We start from the raw sequence: 15,711 nt of genomic DNA on the forward strand, positions 1-15,711 counted from the left end.
CGGATGCCGCCGGGAAGCCCAAGCTGGCGTTGATGAGCCGAGTTGCCGTTTACATCAACACAAACTCATCCTAAAAGCCTGCTGCCATCATGTCCCCAAGCCTTGAAGGCTGTCATAAATGGAAAAGAAAAGGCCCGCTTAGATGATGTTTAAAATGCACTGTGAGCTACGTGCTGGCTCCTTGTCACGGCTGATCATCTTGGAGCGTGCCCTTGGCCGTCCCAGCAGTAAGTGGACGGTCTTATAATTTCATTAGATGACTTCCAGGGGAGAAACCGTTGTTAAGTCAATTCATTATGCTCTGGAACAATTTCCAAACTTTTTCATCTTGGGACGCCCTCCCTGTGCTTCCTCCTACTCTTTCTTTCCCTGGCTCGAACTGTAAATCATGAGTCAGGCTAGGTTTTGGGGAGAGGAAAAGGGACAGCTTGGACCCAGTTTTCATTTTCTGGGCTTCGAGCTTGCCGGTCTCATCAGTCCTGCTCACCATTTACCTGCTGAGCGTGGTCTCACTCCTTTTGGTGTCCGCTTGCATTTTTCAATCATGACTCAGGATTTTCCTGGCTACGTGTAACAGAAACCCCGATCCAAACTGGCTCAGGCGAAAAAAGGGTATTATTGGCCCACAGTTCTGAAAACTCAAGTGCTACGACTAGCTTCAAGTGTGGCAGGATCCAGGGGCTCCGTGATGTCATCAGTGTTCTCTGCCCCCATATCAGCTCTGCCCTCCTCTGTGTTGATCACATTCTCAGTTGGCTTCTCCTCTCAGGAGAGCAAGGTGAATACTTACAGCTCCAGGCTACGTCCTCACAGGGCTGAGAGGGGAGAAGCATTTTTTTCCCCTAGCAGTTCCAACGTGAGTGGCCATGTTGAAGCTCATTGGACTGTTTGGATCACGTGCCCAAACCTGAGCCAATCACTGTGGCCAGGAGGAGAGACTATGCTGATTGGCTAAGCCTGGGTCACATGACTCCCCGGCAGGCGTGGAGCCGGCTCCTTCCAGTAAGCGGGACTGAGGGTGAGGGAGGTGGGTACTGGAGGAGCGTGTGGCTTTGCTTTAAGAAGCAGAGGCAGGAACTTCCCTGGTGGTCCAGTGGTTAAGACTCCGAGAAAGACTCAGCACTTCCACTGCGCGGGGAGCGGGTTGGATCCCTGGTCGGGGAACGAAGCTCTCCCAAGCCGGGTGGGCACGGCCAAAAAAAAAAAAAAAAAGCAGCAGAGGCAGCAACCAGCCCCTCTGTTTCTTTTCATCTGTTCTTAGGTGTCAGCCCTTCTCTTCTTTCCTCCCGGGTTCCTTCTTTCTCTAGGAGAGACTCCCTCTCACCTGTGTCTCTCCCCCTGCTCCTGGGCCCCTCCCCAGCTCGACAGAATCTCAGGTTGCTTGGAAAACAAGCTGGGTCCTGGTGACTTAGAATGGATTTCCAGATTAAGAAAATAGGGGTGGGCTGGGGAGAAATGTGCTCTGTTTTTTGCATAACCTAAACTCTGCAAAGTAAAGCTCTGAAATCTTATGTTTGCCTTTAAAAGTCTGTGAGACTCTGGGTTAACATTTAGCTGCCCTCCTCTGAGGCCTCTGCAGCCCAGGTGCTGGGCCAGGGGCTGCGGTGTGGGCAGGTGGGCTCAGCCCGCCTGGGGGGCTGACGCAGTGCCACTCTTCCTCCTGCCCACACCTGGGGCCCCTGCTCCCCTCCCCTCCCCTCTCCTTCCTCCTCTCTCCTCCTCCCCTCCCCCTTTCCCCTCCCCCTCTTCCCCTCTTCCCCCTTCTCTTCCCACCCCTCCCATCTCTTGACTTTAGACCAATCACTTTCCTTCTCTGTGCCTCAGTTTCCTCACTCAAGACGTGGGATGATAAGAAACAACCACCTGCTATGGCTGGGAGAGGCTGCAGTGAGGCCAGAGATAGAAATCACTATAAACAAAGGCACCAGAATCACTCAGGTCAAACCCTGCACCTGCCTGAAGTTCTTCACTCCTCAGACCACCACGCCTGAAACGGACTCACATCCCCTCTCCCTGGGAAGCCTGTCCTGCTGTGCCAGTCTGGGCTGACATGTCCCGTCTGTAGTGGACACACCTTACAATGGCCCCATAATTCCCACCCTTAGCACCCACACTTGTGTGTTACCCACTCCTCTTGATGTGAGTGGGACCTGTGACCTGAGTCTAACCAATAGGATATGGCAAAGGTGAAAAGATTTTGCAGATGCAGTTAAGGTCCATAATCAGTTGACTTTGCATTAATCAAAAGGAAGTCTATCCAGGTGGGCCTGAGATAATGACATGAGTCCTTTAAAAGAAGTCCCAGGCCTTCCCTGAAGTCAGAGACTCCAAGCAGCAGAAATTTCTGGCTTTAAAAAAGCGAGCTGCCGTGTACTCTACAGCCACAGGAAGTGAATTCTGCCAGCATCTGAGAGAGCTGGGCAGGAGAGCCTTCTCGAATCAGGCCTCCAGACGGAACACAGCTGGACCTCCACCTTTTTTTTCTGGCTGCGCCACGTAGCATGCGAGATCTTAGTTTCCCGACCAGGGATTGAACCTGTGCCCCCTGCAGTGGAAGCTCAGAGTCCTAACCACTGGACCACCAGGGACTTCCCCTGGACCTCCTGGACCTTGATGGAGCCTTGTGAGACCATGAGCTGTGAACCAGCTAAGCAGTGCCTGGACTTCTGGCCAATGAAATTGGTAAGATTGTGTGTGTGTGTGTGTGTGTGTTTTAATAAATTTATTCATTTTATTTATTTATTTTTGGCTGCGTTGGGTCTTCGTTGCTGTGCGTGGGCTTTCTGTAGTTGTGGTGAGCAGGGGCTGCTCTTCATTGTGGTGCGCGGGCTTCTCATGGCGGTGGCTTCTCTTGTTGCGGAGCACGGGCTCTAGGCGCATGGGCTTCAGTAGTTGCGGCTCGCAGGCTCAGTAGTTGTAGCTCACGGGCTCTAGAGCGCAGGCTCAGTAGTTGTGGCGCACGGGCTTAGTTGCTCCGTGGCATGTGGAATCTTCCCGGACAAGGGGTCGAACCCGTGTCCCCTGAATTGGCAGGAGGATTCTTAACCATTGCGCCACCAGGGAAGCCCTGTGTGTGTTGTTTTAAACCTTTTAAGTTTGTGATAATCTATTATGAAGCAATAGAAAACAAATACACCCTCTCAATGGCCCGGGCCTCAACAGGTGTGATCACACCCCACTTACCACCTCTCTGTGTGTGAGACCTGTCTCCTCAGCCTCCCTCAGGCCCTTGAAGATGGGACTCTTCCTCCTTCTCTGTATCTCCACCCCTCAGTCCCAACAACAGAGTAAGCCTTCAATAAAATGCTCATTTGAACTGGGACTGGCACCGTGACAAAAAGCCATCTCTTATCACAGGCTTCAGGCACAGCGGGATCCAGGAGCTGGGATAATGTGATCAGCATCATGCTCTCATGGCATCTTGAAAGGGCAGTAGGTATAGTGGTTAAGAGCATAGGCTCTGGAATTAGGTTGCCAGATAGAATACAGGAAACTCAGTTAAATTTGAATTTTAGATACACAGTGAATAGCTTTTTAGTGTAAGTATGTCCCCAATATTACATAGGACATATTTATACCAAAAAAAAATTCATTGTTTATCTGAAATTCAAACTTAACTGAGCATTCTGTTTCACTAAGTCTGTCGCCTTTACCCTGGAACCAGCTGCCTAGATCTGAATTATGGCTCTTCCGCTGTCTGTGTGACCATAGAGAATTTACTTACCCTCTCTGAGCCTCATTTCCGCATCTATAAAAGTGAGGATTAAAAAGACTATGCACTCACAGAGTTGTGGTGAGAGTGAAGTAAGCACATTGCCTATAGATAGTGCCAGGCATATAGTAGGCACTCAATAAACATCATCTACTGCTGTAAAATCTTGTCCCTACTTTCTTCTGCATAGGTGTTAATCTTTGACTTATTGCCTAAGTTCCAACAAAAGGCCCGGTCTGGCCAAGGTCATGTGCACAGTCACTGTGACCAGGGGAATGGAAGGTTCTGATTGGCCACACCTGGTGGAGTGTGGTCCCCATGTAGGAAGGAAGGCCTGGGTCGCCCTGAGCAGGGGTCCTCAACCTGCCGCGATGCTTAAGGACCACTGGTGGGAACAGGAAACAGCAAAGGTGTTTGCCGGAGGGTGCGGCTGGTGCTCGTTTCCCACCCAGGCTGCGCTGGAAGGAGCTGATGAATGTCACACCGCATCAGGCAGACGGTGGGCCTGCAGTGCTGATAATGACGGCCTGGGTCCCCTCTGTGCGCTGACATCTGAACCAGGTGCCAGGTGCCAAAGGCAATGAGCTTGTTTCTCGTCAGTCTGGGCTGTCCTGGTGGCCAAGGGCTGTGGCGCCTGCGGGATTGTCTGTTTAGCTGTCCTATAACGGATGTGGGGCTCAGGACCACAGCTTCAGTGCCTGGAGCCATTTGTCTGGGCCTTAGGCTGGCTGGTGCTAATAATAGCCGACATCGCCCATGTGCTGGGCACTGTTCCAAGGGCGTGATCCTGACTGTGAGCCTGGGAGGTCAGTGTCATCATTATCCCCATTTTGCAGATGGGGAATAAGGCACCAAGTTCAAGGAACTTGCCCGAGGTCACTCAGGGCTGGATGCCAGGCGCTGGTCCTGACCTTCCTCTTGAGCCTTTTGGAAAGGGCTTGCAGAGTGGAGAGAATCCCCTTCTTGATAATCAAAACCTCATTCTGTGGTCCTTTTTTTGGGTAGTTCTTTTTTGGGGGGTGGGGTGGGTAGTTCTTGCGTGTCTAGATTGATTAAAAAAAAAATCACACCTCAGTGAGGAGGATCAGTTGCCACATACGGTTTCCAAGTCACTTTGACGCCGTCACAAACCCTCTCATATGTTTGAGCCTCTAATTAGATTTGGAGGAGAATCAATTCATGTGTCATGAAATGTTAAAAGACGACGTTCCATGAATGGTCCTTCCCGTTATTCCAGCTTGATTGAAGTTGTGGCTTGTTCACAGCACGCTATTTATACTCTTAAGACAATGGAGCTTTTAAAAGGATTCTGATTCTTGGGTCTTCACATGTGATTTCTGGGGAAGCGGAAATTTTCAAATTTTCATAATGATTGTGTTTTTGTGGCTCTTTTCCTTTTCTTTTCTTTTCTTTCTTTCTTTTTAAATAACCTCACTCGGCAGTGTCTCTCTCCCCCAGATGGGGACCTCAGGCTCTTGCCAAAGTATGTATCACATAATTGCTTTCATGTTCAGACCCCGCAAGAGCATGTTGTAAATGGCTGCGACACAGATGTGACAATTGCATTAGGTCTGGGTTCTTGCATGGTTGACCTTGCAAATTGAATTTGGGGAGGTGAGCCCTTCTGCCTGGCTGCTAGATTTCACGTTCACAGTTTGGGGAGAGGCCTGGGGAGCTGCAGGCGGAGATTTCTGTGCAGGGCATGGACAGCCGGGCATCCACTCGGGTGAGTCCTGCATCTGTCCCACATCCCCTTGCACCCCCGGGTCTTCCTCAGCTCTCCAGAGGAAGGCGGCACCATGATCGACGGGCTTCTGCCCACTGTGGCATTATTAGCCACTCTGTCAAGGTGACAATGTCATTTTTAATATTCCATCTTCAGACCTGAGGTTTATTTTTAGGTTGGGAATCAGCCAGCCTTCCCAGAGAGTCAGCCGCAAAGACTTAAGGGCGTGGTTCTCGGACCCGGTTGCTGGGGAGCTTTTCACCAATACGCATGCCCACGAGGCTGGCCTCTGGGGTGCAGGAAATGTTCTATATCTTGATCCCTGTGGTAGTTACTTGAGCTTATCTATGTGTGTGCAGAAATTGAGCTTTGGTGAGGATGTGGAAAAATCAACCCTTTGCATTGCTGGTGGGATAAAAAGTGCTGCAGCTGCTTGGAAAACCGTTTGGCAGTGTTCCTCAAAAAGTTAAACACAGAGTTACCATGTGACCCAGCAATTCCGCTCCTAGGTATGTACCCAAAAGAACTGAATGCCAAGACTCAAAACAGGTATTTGTACACCCATGTTCATAGCAGCATTACTCCCAGTAGCCAAAAGGTAGAAACAACCCAAATGTCCATCAACAGATGAATGGATAAACAAAACATGGTCTCTCCATACAGTGGAATATGATTTAGCTATAAAAGGGAATAAAATTCGGATACATGCTACAACATGGGTAAACGTTGGAAACATGATGCAGAGTGATCCCTTGGCCGAGGTGGGGTCTGACAGGGTTCTCCACTATAGAGCTCCCCGCGAGGCCCCATATAACACAGATGACAGGACAAAAAGTGAAATCGTGCCATTGGCAGCAACGTGGATGGACCTAGAGATGATCATACTAAGTGAAGTAAGTCAGACAGAGAAAGACAAATACCCTTTGATATCACTTCTTTGTGGAATCTAAAAATTGATACAAATGAACTAATTTACAAAACAGAAACAGACTCAGACTTAGAAAACAAACATCTGGTTACCAAAGGGGAAATGGCGGGGGAAGAGGGATAAATTTGGAGGTTGGGATGAACATGTACACACTAATATATATAAATTAGATAATCAACAAGGACCTACTGTAGACCCCAGGGAACTCTACTCAACACTATCATAACCTATATGGGGAAATAACCCAAAAAAGAATAGATATATGTCTGTGTATAACCGAATCACATTGCTGTACACCTAAAACAAACAGAACATAGTAGATCAACTATACTCCAGAATAAAATAAAAATTGAAAAAAGAAATAAAAAACCGCAGACAGCAATAGATGACGTTGTCTTCCCTCATTGACCTTCCTGCCAATGGGAGGAAAGGAACTAATATTTCTTGTACACCTACTATGTGCCATGCCTTGGGTTACACACTCACATCCACTGTCTCATTCACATTAGCCTATTGATGCCGGATAATGATTTGGGGGGGACTTTATTCGTTAGAAACCAGAGAAAGCATCCTTAGCTTTCTCTGATTTCTGAATCTGCCCCACCTCACTTGAGTACCGTTTTTGAAAAAGCATCTGAAGTATTTTCCATATTAATTGTTTTAAGGACCTAATTACAAACTTCATTATAATTGTTCCTTAGTTATAATTTGTTCAATTACTTTAACAAGTTGCCAAATAGAACACAAAGCCTGCAATAGCATTAGATAATTGTAATGAGACACTCAGATGGGTTACAGAGCCTCATCTTTGCTTGCATGTTTTTTTCCTCAGAGGAAGACAGACAGAAGGTGGTGGCTGGCGCTCGCTCTGCCCACCGGCTCCCTCCAATCTGGGGGGGTGGGGGTGGGGAGCAGCCTTTGCTTTTGTACAAAGGTCAAGTTCGGGAAAACGGAAATGTGTAAGGGTGGCGTTGGAAACATTTTAGATGATGACGGTTATATGTAACACTTATTACACAGCAGTCACTGTCCTAGGCACACTTACACGGAGTAACGCATTTAATCTTCCTGCCAGGTCCCTGGGGTGGGTGCTATCATTTCCCCCATTTTACAGATGAAGAAATCTAGGCACAAAGTCTGAGTGACTTGCCCGAGGTCACGCAGCCCGAATGTTCTGGAGCTGGGCTCAAACCCAGGTGGGCTGGCCCCAGGGTCTGTACTCTGGGCCACCACTTTGAATTTATTATTGAATCTCAGAGAAAAATGTGATTACCTACTTTATCCCATAAAAGACTATCAATGAGATAGTTTCATTTTAGTCACTTAATTGTTAATATCTGAATGTCTTTCAGAGGCAGAAATGTGAATGTAACTTCCTAACATTTGTTGTAGAGCTAGATCACAACGCTGTGTCACATGGCCGTGCTTGACCCAGTCGCTAGGGCTGAGGGGATAGAATGTGTTGACACAACAGGCTCTGGTCTCCTGCTCAGACAGTTTGATCTGTGAAGATGTTTTGACGGGATTCCACTAACTAAAATAGTCACTTGTTGAACTTAAAGAAGCTGACTTGACTAAGAATGTTAGTCGGATGCTTGGAGGGCAAGTGACAGAAACTTGACACATCTGGCTTAAGGAAAAGGCAAGACTTTATTGGTTAATACGACTGAAGCCCGAGAACGGATTTCAAGCATGGCTGGATCCAGGAGCTCCAACAATGTTCCAGTGCTCTCCGTCCATCTCACCAGGGGTCTGCTGTCCTCAGCATTGGAGTCACTGTCGGGCAAGAAGGCCACCCGCAGTTCCATGTGTCCCCACCAGGAGGCGCGCGGCTGGATCTCCTTTCGAGGAGGAGTCTGCCATCAGCACCAGGAGTGCAGTTTGCTGACAGCCTCCTGCTGTAGCTCCCTCGGGGTCTGCCTGAGCTTTTGAGGCCAGGCCTTGCCGATCCCAGGTGACCCCAGCCAATGGTGGTGGGCTTAGGGCTTGGTCGTTTCTGCTCAGTGCTTATGCTGTTGCATTGTGTGGTCAGAGCTGCATGATGGTCTGAAAGCTTCTGCCCACTCCTGCTTCCCTCCCCCCCACTTCTATTCAATATCTTTCACAGGTGTCACCGCCAATAAATCTCTTTCTCTCCTAACCTCATCTCAGTGTCTGCGTCCCAGACCACCCCACTAACACACCAGGGTCATTTTCTAAGAGGTTGGACTTCCCAGGGGCAAGGAACACAACTTTACCAAGAGTTACAGCAAAATTCTCAGGCCTTGCTTCTGTTGGTTGAAGTTGGGTTACGTGCTTATCCTGGAGCCCTCCCTGTGAATCTGATTGGCCAGACTTGGGTCATGTGGCCACTTGTGGGCGGGGTCATCCATGTCTAAACAACTTGACCCAAAGAAGAGAGCTGTAGTCCCCCAAAGGAAAATCCGGGTCTTCTTGCCAAAATACAAGGGGAATCATTGCTGGTCAGGCACCAACATCAGGTCTGCCTTGGAAGGCTGTGAAATCAGAAGGCCTGGCCTTCAGCCAGCCCGTCACATCACCTCTTCTGGGACTCAGCAGCCGCATCTATGACATGGGCAGATGGCAAGCGGATCCCACCCTGTTCCTGTTTCTCACTCTCTGTCTCTCTCTCTGTCTCTCGCTTTATTTCCCTTTCTCGCTCTGTCTGTCCCTCCCTCTCAGCTGATCTCCGCTCACGGCTCTCCTAACAAATCCATCTGAGCCCCATGCTGTTTGCAGAAGCCCCTTCCAGATGGTGGGATGGATTTGAGTCGATAGCTTGGTGTGCTAATGACACAGAGCTAATTCTTAATAATGATGAACTGCGATAAAAACCTCATCTGGATCAGCTCGAGGTACCTCATCTGGATCAGCTCCAAACCACACACTCCACTGCGGTCCTGGCCGCTGTCACCAGGACAGCTGTGATCATTCTGGAGCAGAGCTTACCTTGCAGTCTCGGTCCCTTCCTGGTACGGCCTCAGAGTTTGGAAAGCCAGGGTCATCTGAATCCAGGACTGGTGAGTTGCAAAGACCAGAATCTCTCTTAAAGATGCTCAGGTCCCGAGGGAGCTTACTGTAAGCGCAGCGGCCCCAGAGCACAGGTGTGCATCCGATAGAGTCGTACCTGTCAGGGTACCCGGATGTGAGTGATCCGGGTACAGAGTCCAGCTGCTTCAGGCTGAAGAGGAATTTATTGTAACCATGCCAGGGGAGCTCACAGGGTTGTTGAGAAGCTGCGAAAATATACTCCCCGGATAAATAGAACGAGGATGTCCAGACAGAGAGAAGCCACAGAGTCTGATGAGGCCACTGCTGCTGGACCTGGATGCCCCCGGACACTGGACATGGCTGCGGCCACCAGAATAGCTTCTCCATGTCTCTGCTTCTTCAGGCCAGGAGTTCTCAATTCAAAGTCGAGTCAGCCAGGCTCTGTCACACACTCACGCCCTTGCTGAAAGGCAGGTCAGGCGTTAAGCACACAGACTCTGGAGACAGACTGGGTGGGTTCACATCTAGGCTCTGCCACTTATCTGTGTGACCCTGGGTGCCATGTATGCCTCAGTTTGCTCATCTGCAAAATGGGGATGATAACTGTGCCTACCCCCCTAGGGGTGTGCGAATTAAATGACAGAATATACGTGAAGGAGGTCGAAGAAGTAACTGAGCAAGCATTCTGAGTTTGAGGTATTACTATTATGCTTTTAAATTTATCAGTTGTCATTGATGATGAAAGGCAGCTGCTGCTCTCATGAAGACTCGGACGGTGGGGAATTTCCCACATGTAGAAAGGATGATCCGTGTGACAGATGTTTCCCATAATAATTCCCTTTCCTTTCTCTACTGCTCAAATTTATTTCTGTTTTGAGCCCCGATTCCCCTGTGCTTTCCTGATTTCTCAGTCAATCCGGGGACATGCCTACCTGTTCCCCAGGATTGCTCCTTAACAATGAAATGTGAGTGCCGTTAAGCAGATCACGCATCCTCCAGTTTACCACAGTCCATACCACTCCCTATTGCTCTGCAACGGCGCTGTTTCACTCATTTATGTTACTTAGCTCGATTCCTGTGGGCATTTGAATTTAGCATCCTAGAACTAAAGAGCTGGGGGTTTTGGAAGACAAAAGGATAAAACCTAAAGGCTTTTGTATCTACTTTCATGGACGCCACATCCCCTCCTTGAGATAATAAGCCAGTGTCTGTCACCTGCTAGATAGGAGGAAAAGGATAAAACAAGTACACAATATTATCCAGCCCTATATGGGTATTGCCAGAATCTCTGTACTGCCCTCAATCCCAAGGAGACGAACAACATAATCTCAGAATCCCATCTTTCGGGGTCTGTGTCCTGGAATCATTCCCACAGCGAGTTCTGTATCAGTCAAGGTCCAACTAGGAGACAGAAATGACATCAGTAATTTGAACAGGAAATGCTGGCTACAAAGAATCATTAGCTCTAAGAGGTGGTTAACTAACTAAAGGGGTAAAAGAACGGCCTTCCCTGGCGGTCCAGTGGTTAGGACTCCGCGCTTCCACTGCAGCGGCCTCGGGTTCAATCCCTGGTGGGGGAACTAAGATCCGGCATGCCACGCGGCGCTGCCAAATTGAAAAAGAAAGGGGGGGGGGTAAAAGAAGACCCTGAGGGGTCCAGAAGCAGCAGGTACAAAAGAACAGCTGGAGGAAAGAGGACAATGAACGGACCACAGCCCCTCCCTCCTTCCCGAGGCTGAGATTCTTTGACGAGGGCACAGCGACCACAGGAACACGCAGTCTGGGACTTCCCTGGCGGTCCAGTAGTTAAGACTCTGCGCTTCCACTGGAGGGGGCGTGGGTTCAATCCCTGCTCTGGGAACTGAGATCCTGCATGCTGTGTGGTGCGGCGAAAAACAACAAGAAGCAAACAAAACCCCCGCAGGCTGCTGGAGTGAGGAAGCGTGTCAGAAGGCGAAGGCTGCAGCTGGTCCGTATATACGGTCCTCCACTGCTGGAGGGTGTGAGCTGCTCTCTGGGAGTGGCCCACAGGCTGGGGAGAGTGTGGTCTGAGGGTGTACTTCGGGCTGCCAGGTGAGGAGAGGAGGACCTGCAGCGCTGCTGAAACTCCTGTGTGAGAGCAGCTGGGCTTCTGCTCTGAATAAAAGAGCAGGGGCTGCCCACCTAATGTCTCTATGGACAGAGCCCCACATTCTACCAGCTGGCAGAGGAGAAATGCTCATGGGGCCAGCTCCAGTGTCCTGAAGCAGGGCAAAGAAGGGTGGATTTGGGACTAAGAGATAATCATGTGACAACTGGCTCAGGGAGAAAGACCTGGGAGTCTGGGAGAGAAGGTTTCAGGAAGGCCTGGAGGAAGGAGAGGAGGCATGAAGTAGGAGGGATGTGGACCAGGGAAAGGAGAATTTTAAGAAATATTTTTCTGTGGAGTGTCCTTTATGGTAAAGTAACTTTAAATGTAAATAAGGACCCTGGGACTTCCTGGGCAGTCCAGGCCAGTGGTTAAATCCCTGGTGGGGGAACTAAGATCCTGCATGCCGTGTGGTGCAGCCGAAAGAAAAAAGACACCAGGAGGTTGTTACTAAAAAAAAAAAAAAAAAAAACAAGGACCTTGAGTTATCTTGGAATTTCTTTATGATTGATGGGCAGTGTTAATCTGACCACAGTGTAGTCATCCCACAATGCAGTGTCCAGGGGAGCTCGCTTCCTAGAGCGCCTGCAGGTACGAAAATCCTTGGACGCTCAAGTCCTGTGTATAAAATGACCTAGTACGGTGAATAGCCTGCCCTCGCGTTCACTGGTTTGGCATCCACGGATTCATGGTTGGTTGAATCTGGGGAGGCGAAATCTGTGGATCTGGAGGTCCAACTACTCTTCTGAGACTGGACCACTGGGGTCCTGGGTTTCTAAATGGCTTATGACAGTTTTCTGTTGGTCTAAAGCCATAAAACATAGGTTTATGATGAAGGTTTTCTTCTAAGGGATCCTATTTGATATGATGGGTTCTTGTCTTTCCATGTGTTGGAGTAGGAATTTGGAAGCCCAGGTTGTAGTTCTGAGTCTCAGGTTTCACCACATAGCTGTGTGATGCCTGGCAAGTCACTTCACCTCTCTGAATCTCAGAGTTTTTAATCTACCAGATGGGGAAACTAGAGTCTGTTCACTCAAACTCTGAGGGGTGTTGTGATGGTAAGATGAGATCATGGGTATGAAACTGCTTTGACAAAAGACAAAATTTTATTCACTTACAGGGAGTTGTCTGTAACCACACAGCTTGTATATTGGTAGGAAATGATTTTTTTTTTTTTTTTTTTGCGGTACGCGGGCCTCTCACTGTTGTGGCCTCTCTCGTTGCGGAGCACAGGCTCGGGACGCACAGGCTCAGCGACCATGGCTCACGGGCCCAGCTGCTCTGTGGCATGTGGGATCTTCCCGACCCGGGGCCCGAACCCGTGTCCCCTGCATCGGCAGGCAGACTCTCAACCAGTGTGCCACCAGGGAAGCCCTAGGAAATGATTTTTGCTTGGAGGTAACAGGAAACCTCACTATTGTATCTTAATAAGAATTTACTTTTCTCATATATCAAGAATTCTAGAGGTGGTTATCTTTGGATGATGATAAAGCTGCTCAGTAATTTAAGGGCTAATCTCTGATTCTCTTGGCCTTCTCCTCATGGTCACAAGATGGCTGCTGCAACTCCAGCCATCATGGTGACATTTAAAGCAGGAAGAAGGGTTAGGGCCTGGTCGGGTACCTCTGTTCCTGTTTCTGGGAGGCGAAGGCATTCCCAGACTACCTCTAGACCTCTTCCATTCCATCTTACTGGATAGAAGTAGATCTTCAAGAGAGTCTGGGAAAATGACTATTCAGCTTTCTCATCTCTAAGAGAGTGAGGAGGAAAGAGAGAAAGAAGTTGGGAATGGACGCTGGGTTAGATAGCTAACAGTGCTTGGAATAGCTGGCAAGTTCTAGACGGCAAAAACTAAAATCGTTCTGTGATGGAGGGGAAACAACCACAGAAGGATTTTGATTTCCACCCTTGTGATTCCCGCTCCTGTTTATTTGAGCCCTTTCATGGGGCCTGGCTTCATTTGAATAGCTAACATTTTACTTTGGAGGTGGAATTATATTAAAAAATCAGAAGCTTGTCATTATGCAAATGACTGTCTTGCTGTAGCTTAGGATTTTCATTTTTCCATGAATTATTCCTTATTCAGTGCTTTTCCCCCCACCCCTTGGAAGAAATAAAAACAACCACTGACTAATCAGAGGAATTTTCCAATCATTCAGTCAATGGATATTTACTGAGTGTCTTCTGTGCCCCAAGAGCTGTTCTAAACTCTTTGAAATAGAGGAAGACATGCTTTCTGCAGTGCTGGAGCTTATATTCCAGTGGAAAAGATAAGCAACAAGCGAATTAATAAATCAAATAACATATGAGAATGATACATGCTACGAAGAGGTAAAACTAGGCGAGTAAATAGATTTGCGGGTGGGCAGGGCTTCTTCAGATGGGCTGGCTGGCAAAGGTCTCCGAGGAGGTGATATTTCAGGAGACACTGGAAAGATGAGAAGAGGCCAGGCATGTGATGATCTGGGGCAGAGAAAACAGCAAGTGCAAAGGCCCTGAGGTGAACGAGCTTTTGGTGTGTTTAGGAAGGGAAGGAGAGCCAGCTGGCCAGCACGCAGACAGAGGGGAAGAGCACAGCAGGAGACGGGGCTGCAGAGGCTTGGGAGGCTTCAAAGCCAGCGGTGGAGAATCTCACTTCCAGTCACTTTTTAAAAAAAATTACGATTTCTTATTTATTTATTTTTGGCTGCATTGGGTCTTCGTTGCGGTGCGCGGGCTTCTCATTGCGGTGGCTTCTCTTGTTGTGGAGCATGGGTTCCAGGTGCGCGGGCTTCAGTAGTTGTGGCTCGCAGGGTCTAGAGCACAGGCTCTGTAGTTGTGGTGCACGGGCTTAGCTGCTCCGCGGCATGTGGGATCTTCCCGGACCAGGGCTCGAACCCCTGTCCCCTGCATTGGCAGGTGGATTCTTAACCACTGTGCCACCAGGGAAGTCCCACTTCCAGTTGCTTTTAAGGGGTCACCCGAGATAACCTCCCTTTCTTTCTTTTTTTTTAAAAATTATTTATTTTTGGCTGCGTTGGGTCTTCGTTGCTGTGCGCGGGCCTTCTCTAGTTGTGGCGAGTCGGGGCTGCTGTTTGCTGCGGTGCGCAGGCTTCTCATTGCAGTGGCTTCCCTTGTTGCGGAGCACGGGCTCTAGGTGCTCAGGCTTCAGTAGTTGTGGCTCACGGGCCTAGTTGCTCCACGGCATGTGGGATCTTCCCAGACCAGGGCTCAAACCCGTGTGCCCTGCATTGGCAGGCGCATTCTTAACCACTGCGCCACCAGGGAAGTCCCGGATAACCTCCCTTTCTTAAAGTCAACTGGACCATATAACATAACCTAATCACAGGAATAATCCAGGACTCAAATCCATCATATTCACAGTGCTGGGGATTTTACAGGGCCCAAATCTTAGAATTCTGCCTACCAAAGAACGCGTGAAGGAATCCACCCCCCACCCCCCATCCCTCGCTCTTCCGCCCGCATCGGAAGCCATTTCCGGCCCAACCACGTGTCCTTGTTGACAGCTGCACCTTTTGTTTTCTGGTTGCTGGGAGTCACCTTCTTTGGTCCATGGTGTCTGCAAAGGCCCCAATCTGGGCTATGGGTCTCCATTTGTGCCTTTTTAATAGCAGCACCATCCAACCCCAGGGCCTTTGCACTCCCTGTTCCCACTTCCTGAAAGGCTCACCCCGCAGCACCCGTGTCTCACTCTTTTAAATATTTGCTCAGATGTTGTCTTTGCAGTGAAGCTTTTTCTGACTCCCTTCCCTTCCACTCTAAAAATACTTCTTTACCTGTTTTATTTCTCTTCTTTGCACTTATTTTCATCTGACCTGCTATATATTTTGCCAGTTTATTTGGTTTATAGTCTCTCTCCCCACGCTAGAAGGTCAGCTTCCCCTGAGCAGGGAAATTGGTCTGATTCTCTGTCCTGTCCCCAATGCCCACAACAGCGCCTGGCACAGAGTAGGGGCTCAATAAATATTTGTCCAAAGAATGAGTGAGTGAGGGTTAAGGAGGACAGTTTTGACTTTCTTCATTTGTTTTTCCTTTTCCTTTTCCTTTTTTTGGCAAAACCTGCACAGGCACAAGTCCTCCTTCCCCAGGCAGCCTGTTATATAATCAGGACCTTCGTTCTGCAAGAAGCTGTCAGCACTGCTTCAAGCGGTTATACTTAGCGTTTCCAGCCCCCCATTTCAGCTGCAGGAGCTCTCCCGAGGCGCCTCGGAAATTAGGCCTCGCCT

Source organism: Leucopleurus acutus (genome assembly GCF_964270905.1).
Source record: "Leucopleurus acutus genome assembly, chromosome: 13".
Classification (NCBI taxonomy): domain Eukaryota; kingdom Metazoa; phylum Chordata; class Mammalia; order Artiodactyla; family Delphinidae; genus Leucopleurus; species Leucopleurus acutus.